At 46.7% G+C, this 13,243-nt stretch overlaps 1 protein-coding gene across 4 annotated transcripts in view; it reads right to left on the bottom strand.

Annotated features, from left to right (window-relative positions):
• Nucleotides 1–13,243, bottom strand: part of LOC134965765 (uncharacterized) — a 154,120-nt gene that overhangs the window by 83,485 nt on the left and 57,392 nt on the right. The window lies entirely within an intron of this gene.

Raw genomic sequence — 13,243 nt, forward strand, 5'->3', positions numbered from 1 at the left:
GCAGCTAGTCTCTACTAGTGATGAGCGGGTTCGGTTCCCCGGGATCCGAACCCCCCCGAACCCAGGGGTGTATCTAGGGGTCCTTGCGCCCCTGGCAAAGTAAGGGACTGCCCCCCCCCACACACACACACACACACACACACACACACACATTTGGAATACAGTGTGAGTATTGGAAATGGGGCATGGTCTTGTGGGGGAAGGGCGTGGACACAATTGTAATTCCAATTCAAATTATGCCACACAGTAGTGTCCCTTATTCACATTACACTGCACAGTAGTATCTCGTATTCACGTTACACCATCCCTCCACCCTATCCCACCTTTCCCACAGCCTGACCTTAACCTGCCCCCCAAAAGCCTCTTCAGTGGTGCCTAACCTTAACCCACCCTTCCTAATCTCCCTCCCTGCAGCCTAACCCTCCCACCCTCGCAGCCTAACCCTCCCACGTGGCTTGACAGTGGAGACTTTGGCACCAACTTGATCTGGATTTTGGCATTCTGCATCGCTATCTATGTTGGGATGCCAGCATCAGCATTCCGAGCAGTGTCGGGATGCTGGCGTCAGCTTTCCAAAGGCCGGGATTCCAAACGCCGGCATCTTGACTGCATCCTGAATGAAATGCTAATGAGATGCTGTCAGATGAGCCTCAAATGGACCCAGCCATTAACCAAACACCATTAGTTGGATGGTAGAAGGGCTTCCTGTTAGAAAAGATATCAGGGTGCCATCACTTCCAAGATAAAATGATCAATTATACAATTAACTGATATACATTTCCTTGAACCTGGCCTTGAAATAGGTAAGATATGTACTTTCTTTATTACACTCAACATGTTAAAGTTTTCTCTTACTACTTACTTACTTACATCTAACATGCATGAAAATCATGTAGATTTCCAGGTACTACAGTCCCTTCTCCCAAACACTGACACTTTTTTATTATCTCCAACAACAAATAGATCTATAGCATTGTGCTATATAACAATTGCTGTGTACCTGGTGACAGTCTGTTACTACCGGCGCAGCGCCGGTGTCCGTCAGCACCGCACTGCACTAGTGATCAGACTAGTGTCCGGCAGCACCGCACTGCACTAGTGATCAGACTAGTGTCCGGCAGCACCGCACTGCACTAGTGATCAGACTTGTGTCCGGCAGCACCACACTTGTAATCAAACTCACAATAAACTACAGTTCCCAGCAGCCCTTGCTGCCGGGAGCTCCCAGCAACAAGGGCTGATGAAAGATGTAGTTTATTTTGAGTCTGATTACAAGTGCGGTGCTGCCGGACACCAGCGCCGCTCCAGCAGTGACAGACTCTCACCAGGTACACTCTGATAATACGACTTTTCTATCCTTTGGCCACGGGTGGCACAGCCAGGCGGCGCCCCCTCTTTGCTTGGCGCCCCTGGCGAGTGCCATCCTGGCCAATAGGTAGATACACCCCTGCCCGAACCTCACCCATTTTACACGGTTCCAAGGCAGACTCGAATCTTCCTGCCTTGCTCGGTTAACCCGAGCGCGCCCGAACATCATCATACCGCTGTCGGATTCTCGCGAGATTCGTATTCTATATAAGGAGACGCGCGTCGCCGCCATTTTCACTCGTGCTTTGGCGATGATAGCGAGAGGACGTGGCTGCGTTCTCTCAGTTTCTATGTTCAGGGGGCTGCAAATATCTGTGCTCAGTGTGCTGCAAATATCTGTGCTCAGTGTGCTGCAAATATCTGTGCTCAGTGTGCTGAAAATATCTACGTTCTCTGCCTATAAAACGCTCCATATCTGTGCTGCATTATGGTATATAGTAGGGGACAGTGCAGAATGTTGCTGTGACCACCAGTATATATATAGCAGTACGGTACAGTAGTCCACTGCTCTACCTCTGTGTTGTCAAGTATACTATGCATCCATACCTGTGCTGCATTTTAGTTGTGCGCAGTATATAGTAGGAGGGGACAGTGCAGAATGTTGCTGTGACCACCAGTATATATATAGCAGTACGGGTTCCGGTATGAAAGATAGATAGTGTCTAGTTAGACAGTCAATAGATAGACACCATATGTTAGATGGACATTAGGTCGACAGGGTCAATAGGTCGACATGGAAAAGGTCGACAGGTCAAAAGGTCGACAGGTCAAAAGGTCGACATGGAAAAGGTCGACAAGTCAAAAGGTCGACAGGGTCAAAAGGTCGACATGGAAAAGGTAGACACCATGTTTTTTGCATTTTTGTGGTTTGTGTGGATAGTTTTGTCATCTGGGACCCCCAATTGTAGAAAGGCATACCCTCGCGGGGCTCGCTTCGCTCGCCACGCTTCGGGCACGGTGGCTCGCTGCGCTCGCCACAAGGTTTATAACCAACTCTATGCCGACATGGATAGAGAAAGTATGAAATAATCCAAAAACATGTTACATTTAAAAAAAAACATTTGTCTATCTTTTTTATGTCGACCATTTTCATGTCGACCTTTTGACCCTGTCGACCTTTTGACCTGTTGACCTTTTGACTTGTCGACCTTTTGACACTGTCGACTTTTTGACATGTCGACCTTTTGACCTGTCGACCTTTTCCATGTCGACCTTTTGACCCTGTCGACCTTTTGACCCTGTCGACCTAATGTCCATCTAACATATGGTGTCTATCTATTGACTGTCTAACTAGACACTGTCTATCTATCAAATGGATAGGAGCAGTACGGTACAGTAGTCCACTGCTCTACCTCTGTGTCGTCAAGTATACTATGCATCCATACCTGTGCTGCATTTTAGTTGTGCGCAGTATATAGTAGGAGGGGACAGTGCAGAATGTTGCTGTGACCACCAGTATATATATAGCAGTACGGTACAGTAGTCCACTGCTCTACCTCTGTGTCGTCAAGTATACTACAAAAGTTCAGTAAAATGACCCAAAAATCAAAATTAAAAGCGTCTGATGAGAAGCGTAAAATTGCCAATATGCCATTTACGACACGGAGTGGCAAGGAACGGCTGAGGCCCTGGTCTATGTTCATGGCTAGTGGTTCAGATTCACATGAGGATGGAAGCACTCTCGCTAGAAAACTGCAGTGCCACTCCTAGATGGGCCAGGTGTTTGTGTCGGCCACTTAGGTCGCTTAGCTTAGTCATCCAGCGACCTTGGTGCACCTTTTTTTTTCTTTGCATGATGTGCTGTTTGGGGACTATTTTTTAAATCTGCCATCCTGTCTGACACTGCAGTGCCACTCCTTGATAGGCCAGGTGTTTGTGTCGGCCACTTGGGTTGCTTAGCTTAGCCATCCAGCGACCTCGGTGCAAATTTTAGGACTAAAAATAATATTGTGAGGTGTGAGGTGTTCAGAATAGACTGGAAATGAGTGGAAATTATGGTTATTGAGGTTAATAATACTATGGGATCAAAAAGACCCCCAAATTCTATGATTTAAGCTGTTTTTGAGGGTTTTTTGTAAAAAAACACCCAAATCCAAAACACACCCGAATCCGACAAAAAATTTTCAGGGAGGTTTTGCCAAAACGCATCCGAATCCAAAACACGGCCGTGGAACCGAATCCAAAACCAAAACACAAAACCCGAAAAATTTCCGGTGCACATCACTAGTCTCTACACTCTGCAGCCAGTCTCTACTCTTCTGCAGCCAGTCTCTACTCTCTGCAGCCAGTCTCTACTCTTCTGCAGCCAGTCTCTACTCTTCTGCAGCCAGTCTCTACTCTTCTGCTGCTAGTCTCTACTCTCTACAGCCAGTCTCTACTCTTCTGCAGCCAGTCTCTACTCTTCTGCAGCCAGTCTCTACTCTCTGCAGCCAGTCTCTACTCTTCTGCAGCCAGTCTCTACTCTCTGCAGCTAGTCTCTACTCTTCTGCAGCCAGTCTCTACTCTCTGCAGCCAGTGTCTACTCTCTGCAGCTAGTCTCTACTCTTCTGCAGCCAGTCTCTACTCTCTGCAGCCAGTGTCTACTCTCTGCAGCTAGTCTCTACTCTTCTGCAGCTAGTCTCTACTCTCTGCAGCCAGTCTCTACTCTTCTGCAGCCTGTCTCTACTCTCTGCAGCTAGTCTCTACTCTTCTGCAGCCAGTCTCTACTCTCTGCAGCCAGTCTCTACTCTCTGCAGCCAGTTTCTACTCTTCTGCAGCCAGTCTCTACTCTCTGCAGCTAGTCTCTACTCTTCTGCAGCCAGTCTCTACTCTCTGCAGCCAGTGTCTACTCTCTGCAGCTAGTCTCTACTCTTCTGCAGCCAGTCTCTACTCTCTGCAGCCAGTCTCTACTCTTCTGCAGCCACTCTCTACTCTTCTGCAGCCAGTCTCTACTCTCTGCAGCCAGTCTCTACTCTCTGCAGTAATACGGTCACTGGTAATAACGACCTACACAATCCTATACATATCACATCTCACAGGCGTTACACAATCCTATACATCTCACATCTCACAGGCGTTACACAATCCTATACATATCACATATCACAGGCGTTACACAATCCTATACATCTCACATCTCACAGGCGTTACACAATCCTATACATCTCACAGGCGTTACACAATCCTATACATATCACATCTCACAGGCGTTACACAATCCTATACATCTCACATCTCACAGGCGTTACACAATCCTATACATATCACATCTCACACGAGTTACACAATCCTATACATATCACATCTCACAGGCGTTACACAATCCTATACATATCACATCTCACAGGCGTTACACAATCCTATACATATCACATCTCACAGGCGTTACACAATAGAATACATATCACAACTCACAGGCGTTACACAATCCTATACATATCGCATCTCACAGGCGTTACACACTCCTACACATATCACATCTCACAGGCGTTACACAATTCTATACATCTCACAGGCGTTACACAATCCTATACATCTCACATCTCACAGGCGTTACACAATCCTATACATATTACATCTCACAGGCGTTACACAATCCTATACATATCACATTTCACAGGCGTTACACACTCATATACATATCACATCTCACAGGCGTTACACACTCCTATACATATCACATCTCACAGGCGTTACACACTCCTATACATATCACATCTCACAGGCGTTACACAATCCTATACATATCACATCTCACAGGCGTTACACAATCCTATACATATCACAGGCGTTACACACTCCTATACATATCACATTTCACAGGCGTTACACACTCCTATACATATCACATCTCACAGGCGTTACACACTCCTATACATATCACATCTCACAGGCGTTACACAATCCTATACATATCACATCTCACAGGCGTTACACAATCCTATACATATCACATCTCACAGGCGTTACACACTCCTATACATATCACATCTCACAGGCGTTACACACTCCTATACATATCACATCTCACAAGCGTTACACACTCCTATACATATGACATCTCACAGGCGTTACACAATCCTATACATATCACATCTCACAGGCGTTACACAATAGAATACATATCACAACTCACAGGCGTTACACAATCCTATACATATCGCATCTCACAGGCGTTACACACTCCTACACATATCACATCTCACAGGCGTTACACAATCCTATACATATTACATCTCACAGGCGTTACACAATCCTATACATATCACATTTCACAGGCGTTACACACTCATATACATATCACATCTCACAGGCGTTACACACTCCTATACATATCACATCTCACAGGCGTTACACACTCCTATACATATCACATCTCACAGGCGTTACACAATCCTATACATATCACATCTCACAGGCGTTACACAATCCTATACATATCACAGGCGTTACACACTCCTATACATATCACATTTCACAGGCGTTACACACTCCTATACATATCACATCTCACAGGCGTTACACACTCCTATACATATCACATCTCACAGGCGTTACACAATCCAATACATATCACATCTCACAGGCGTTACACAATCCTATACATATCACATCTCACAGGCGTTACACACTCCTATACATATCACATCTCACAGGCGTTACACACTCCTATACATACATATCACATCTCACAGGCGTTACACAATCCTATACATCTCACATCTCACAGGCGTTACACAATCCTATACATATCACATCTCACAGGCGTTACACACTCCTATACATATCACATCTCACAGGCGTTACACACTCCTATACATACATATCACATCTCACAGGCGTTACACAATCCTATACATCTCACATCTCACAGGCGTTACACAATCCTATACATATCACATCTCACAGGCGTTACACAATCCTATACATCTCACATCTCACAGGCGTTACACAATCCTATACATATCACATTTCACAGGCGTTACACACTCATATACATATCACATCTCACAGGCGTTACACACTCCTATACAAATCACATCTCACAGGCGTTACACAATCCTATACATATCACATCTCACAGGCGTTACACAATCCTATACATATCACAGGCGTTACACACTCCTATACATATCACATTTCACAGGCGTTACACACTCCTATACATATCACATCTCACAGGCGTTACACAATCCTATACATATCACATCTCACAGGCGTTACACAATCCTATACATATCACATCTCACAGGCGTTACACACTCCTATACATATCACATCTCACAGGCGTTACACACTCCTATACATACATATCACATCTCACAGGCGTTACACACTCCTATACATATCACATTTCACAGGCGTTACACACTCCTATACATATCACATCTCACAGGCGTTACACAATCCTATACATATCACATCTCACAGGCGTTACACAATCCTATACATCTCACATCTCACAGGCGTTACACAATCCTATACATATCACATTTCACAGGCGTTACACACTCATATACATATCACATCTCACAGGCGTTACACACTCCTATACAAATCACATCTCACAGGCGTTACACAATCCTATACATATCACATCTCACAGGCGTTACACAATCCTATACATATCACAGGCGTTACACACTCCTATACATATCACATTTCACAGGCGTTACACACTCCTATACATATCACATCTCACAGGCGTTACACAATCCTATACATATCACATTTCACAGGCGTTACACACTCCTATACATATCACATCTCACAGGCGTTACACAATCCTATACATATCACATCTCACAGGCGTTACACAATCCTATACATATCACATCTCACAGGCGTTACACACTCCTATACATATCACATCTCACAGGCGCTACACACTCCTATACATATCACATCTCACAGGCGTTACACACTCCTATACATATCACATCTCACAGGCGTTACACACTCCTATACATATCACATCTCACAGGCGTTACACAATCCTATACATATCACATCTCACAAGCGTTACACAATCCTATACATATCACATCTCACAAGCGTTACACAATCCTATACATATCACATCTCACAGGCGTTACACACTCCTATACATATCACATCTCACAGGCGTTACACACTCCTATACATATCACATCTCACAAGCGTTACACACTCCTATACATATCACATCTCACAGGCGTTACACAATCCTATACATATCACATCTCACAGGCGTTACACAATCCTATACATCTCACATCTCACAGGCGTTACACAATCCTATACATCTCACATCTCACAGGCGTTACACAATCCTATACATCTCACATCTCACAGGCGTTACACACTCCTATACATATCACATCTCACAGGCGTTACACACTCCTATACATATCACATCTCACAAGCGTTACACACTCCTATACATATCACATCTCACAGGCGTTACACAATCCTATACATATCACATCTCACAGGCGTTACACAATCCTATACATATCACAGGCGTTACACACTCCTATACATATCACATTTCACAGGCGTTACACACTCCTATACATATCACATCTCACAGGCGTTACACACTCCTATACATATCACATCTCACAGGCGTTACACAATCCAATACATATCACATCTCACAGGCGTTACACAATCCTATACATATCACATCTCACAGGCGTTACACACTCCTATACATATCACATCTCACAGGCGTTACACACTCCTATACATACATATCACATCTCACAGGCGTTACACAATCCTATACATCTCACATCTCACAGGCGTTACACAATCCTATACATATCACATCTCACAGGCGTTACACACTCCTATACATATCACATCTCACAGGCGTTACACACTCCTATACATACATATCACATCTCACAGGCGTTACACAATCCTATACATCTCACATCTCACAGGCGTTACACAATCCTATACATATCACATCTCACAGGCGTTACACAATCCTATACATCTCACATCTCACAGGCGTTACACAATCCTATACATATCACATTTCACAGGCGTTACACACTCATATACATATCACATCTCACAGGCGTTACACACTCCTATACAAATCACATCTCACAGGCGTTACACAATCCTATACATATCACATCTCACAGGCGTTACACAATCCTATACATATCACAGGCGTTACACACTCCTATACATATCACATTTCACAGGCGTTACACACTCCTATACATATCACATCTCACAGGCGTTACACAATCCTATACATATCACATCTCACAGGCGTTACACAATCCTATACATATCACATCTCACAGGCGTTACACACTCCTATACATATCACATCTCACAGGCGTTACACACTCCTATACATACATATCACATCTCACAGGCGTTACACACTCCTATACATATCACATTTCACAGGCGTTACACACTCCTATACATATCACATCTCACAGGCGTTACACAATCCTATACATATCACATCTCACAGGCGTTACACAATCCTATACATCTCACATCTCACAGGCGTTACACAATCCTATACATATCACATTTCACAGGCGTTACACACTCATATACATATCACATCTCACAGGCGTTACACACTCCTATACAAATCACATCTCACAGGCGTTACACAATCCTATACATATCACATCTCACAGGCGTTACACAATCCTATACATATCACAGGCGTTACACACTCCTATACATATCACATTTCACAGGCGTTACACACTCCTATACATATCACATCTCACAGGCGTTACACAATCCTATACATATCACATTTCACAGGCGTTACACACTCCTATACATATCACATCTCACAGGCGTTACACAATCCTATACATATCACATCTCACAGGCGTTACACAATCCTATACATATCACATCTCACAGGCGTTACACACTCCTATACATATCACATCTCACAGGCGCTACACACTCCTATACATATCACATCTCACAGGCGTTACACACTCCTATACATATCACATCTCACAGGCGTTACACACTCCTATACATATCACATCTCACAGGCGTTACACAATCCTATACATATCACATCTCACAAGCGTTACACAATCCTATACATATCACATCTCACAAGCGTTACACAATCCTATACATATCACATCTCACAGGCGTTACACACTCCTATACATATCACATCTCACAGGCGTTACACACTCCTATACATATCACATCTCACAAGCGTTACACACTCCTATACATATCACATCTCACAGGCGTTACACAATCCTATACATATCACATCTCACAGGCGTTACACAATCCTATACATCTCACATCTCACAGGCGTTACACAATCCTATACATCTCACATCTCACAGGCGTTACACAATCCTATACATCTCACATCTCACAGGCGTTACACACTCCTATACATATCACATCTCACAGGCGTTACACACTCCTATACATATCACATCTCACAAGCGTTACACACTCCTATACATATCACATCTCACAGGCGTTACACACTCCTATACATATCACATCTCACAAGCGTTACACACTCCTATACATATCACATCTCACAGGCGTTACACAATCCTATACATATCACATCTCACAGGCGTTACACACTCCTATACATATCACATCTCACAGGCGTTACACAATCCTATACATATCACATCTCACAAGCAATACAAAGAGTGCGGCAGAGCGAGAGAAATATTTCTTCGGCTGATTACTTGCAAATTTCGCACCTGCACGCTGCATTTTAAAATTCTCTAATTGGCTTTTTCTCATTAAGTCATTAAAATACAGAAGATCCTGTAAGGTCTTAATATCAGATTCATGCTGACGGCTTTGGTAGTGAATGATACACAGAGTTTGCTTAAACTGACGTGTAACCCCCAGAATCTGACTGCACGCCCTGGGGGACTGTTGCTGTCGGTATTGTCTGAAACTCACTTCTTGGGATATTAGTTCATGATGATATCTGCCAGGGTTGACTTGCAAAACACCTTCTGGCATGGCTCTCTCTCCTTCACCACTACACCACTCTGCAATCTCTCTCCTTCACCACTACACCACTCTGCAATCTCTCTCCTTCACCACTACACCACTCTGCAATCTCTCTCCTTCACCACTACACCACTCTGCAATCTCTCTCCTTCACCACTACACAACTCTGCAATCTCTCTCCTTCACCACTACACCACTCTGCAATCTCTCTCCTTCACCACTACACCACTCTGCAATCTCTCTCCTTCACCACTACACCACTCTGCAATCTCTCTCCCTCCTGGGGTAGTGCTCTCCTCTGCAATCTCTCTCCCTCCTGGGGTAGTGCTCTCCTCTGCAATCTCTCTCCCTCCCGGGGTAGTGCTCTCCTCTGCAATCTCTCTCCCTCCTGGGGTAGTGCTCTCCTCTGCAATCTCTCTCCCTCCCGGGGTAGTGCTCTCCTCTGCAATCTCTCTCCCTCCCGGGGTAGTGCTCCCCTCTGCAATCTCTCTCCCTCCTGGGGTAGTGCTCTCCTCTGCAATCTCTGTCCCTCATGGGGTAGTGCTCTCCTCTGCAATCTCTCTCCCTCCCGGGGTAGTGCTCTCCTCTGCAATCTCTCTCCCTCCTGGGGTAGTGCTCCCCTCTGCAATCTCTCTCCCTCCTGGGGTAGTGCTCTCCTCTGCAATCTCTGTCCCTCATGGGGTAGTGCTCTCCTCTGCAATCTCTCTCCCTCCTGGAGTAGTGCTCTCCTCTGCAATCTCTCTCCCTCCTGGGGTAGTGCTCTCCTCTGCAATCTCTCTTCCTCATGGGGTAGCTCTCTCCCTGCAATCTCTCTCCCTCCAGGGGTAGTTGTCTCCCTGCAGTCTCTCTCCCTCTAGGGGCAGATCTTTCCTCTGCAATCTCTCTCCCTCCTGGGGTAGTGTTCTCCTCTGCAATCTCTGTCCCTCATGGGGTAGTTCTCTCCCTGCAATCTCTCTCCCTCCAGGGGTAGTGCTCTCCTCTGCAATCTCTGTCCCTCATGGGGTACTGCTCTCCTCTGCAATCTCTCTCCCTCCCGGGGTAGTGCTCTCCTCTGCAATCTCTCTCCCTCCAGGGGTAGTGCTCTCCCCTGCAATCTCTGTCCCTCATGGGGTACTGCTCTCCTCTACAATCTCTCTCCCTCCTGGGGTAGTGCTCCCCTCTGCAATCTCTGTCCCTCCTGGAGTAGTGCTCCCCTCTGCAATCTCTCTCCCTCCTGGGGTAGTGCTCTCCTCTGCAATCTCTGTCCCTCCTGGAGTAGTGCTCTCCTCAGCAATCTCTCTCCCTCATGGGGTAGTTCTCTCCCTGCAATCTCTCTCCCTCCAGGGGTAGTTGTCTCCCTCCAATCTCCCTCCCTCCAGGGGTAGTTCTCTCCCTGCAATCTCTCTCCCTCCAGGGGTAGTTCTCTCCCTGCAATCTCTCTCCCTCTAGGGGCAGATCTTTCCTCTGCAATCTCTCTCCCTCCTGGGGTAGTGTTCTCCTCTGCAATCTCTGTCCCTCATGGGGTAGTTCTCTCCCTGCAATCTCTCTCCCTCCAGGGGCAGTGCTCTCCTCTGCAATCTCTGTCCCTCATGGGGTACTGCTCTCCTCTGCAATCTCTCTCCCTCCCGGGGTAGTGCTCTCCTCTGCAATCTCTCTCCCTCCAGGGGTAGTGCTCTCCCCTGCAATCTCTGTCCCTCATGGGGTACTGCTCTCCTCTACAATCTCTCTCCCTCCTGGGGTAGTGCTCCCCTCTGCAATCTCTGTCCCTCCTGGAGTAGTGCTCCCCTCTGCAATCTCTCTCCCTCCTGGGGTAGTGCTCTCCTCTGCAATCTCTGTCCCTCCTGGAGTAGTGCTCTCCTCAGCAATCTCTCTCCCTCCTGGGGTAGTGGTCTCCTCTGCAATCTCTCTCCCTCCTGGAGTAGTGCTCTCCTCAGCAATCTCTCTCCCTCCTGGGGTAGTGCTCTCCTCTGCAATCTCTCTCCCTCCTGGAGTAGGGCTCTCCTTAGCAATCTCTCTCCCTCCTGGAGTAGTGCTCTCCCCTGCAATCTCTCTCCCTCCTGGAGTAGTGCTCTCCTCTGCAATCTCTCTCCCTCCTGGGGTAGTGCTATCCTCTGCAATCTATGTCCCTCCTGGGGTAGTGCTCTCCTCAGCAATCTCTCTCCCTCCTGGGGTAGTGGTATCCTCTGCAATCTCTCTCCCTCCTGGAGTAGTGCTCTCCCCTGCAATCTCTCTCCCTCCTGGGGTAGTGCTCTCCTCTGCAATCTCTCTCCCTCCCGGGGTAGTGCTCTCCTCTGCAATCTCTCTCCCTCCTGGGGTAGTGCTCTCCTCTGCAATCTCTCTCCCTCCCGGGGTAGTGCTCTCCTCTGCAATCTCTCTCCCTCCTGGGGTAGTGCTCCCCTCTGCAATCTCTCTCCCTCCTGGGGTAGTGCTCTCCTCTGCAATCTCTGTCCCTCATGGGGTAGTGCTCTCCTCTGCAATCTCTCTCCCTCCTGGGATAGTGCTCTCCTCTGCAATCTCTCTCCCTCCTGGGGTAGTGCTCTCCTCTGCAATCTCTCTCCCTCATGGGGTAGCTCTCTCCCTGCAATCTCTCTCCCTCCAGGGGTAGTTGTCTCCCTCCAATCTCCCTCCCTCCAGGGGTAGTTCTCTCCCTGCAATCTCTCTCCCTCCAGGGGTAGTTCTCTCCCTGCAATCTCTCTCCCTCTAGGGGCAGATCTTTCCTCTGCAATCTCTCTCCCTCCTGGGGTAGTGTTCTCCTCTGCAATCTCTGTCCCTCATGGGGTAGTTCTCTCCCTGCAATCTCTCTCCCTCCAGGGTTAGTGCTCTCCTCTGCAATCTCTGTCCCTCATGGGGTACTGCTCTCCTCTGCAATCTCTCTCCCTCCCGGGGTAGTGCTCTCCTCTGCAATCTCTCTCCCTCCCGG

Source organism: Pseudophryne corroboree, chromosome 10, assembly GCF_028390025.1.
Source record: "Pseudophryne corroboree isolate aPseCor3 chromosome 10, aPseCor3.hap2, whole genome shotgun sequence".
Taxonomy (NCBI): domain Eukaryota; kingdom Metazoa; phylum Chordata; class Amphibia; order Anura; family Myobatrachidae; genus Pseudophryne; species Pseudophryne corroboree.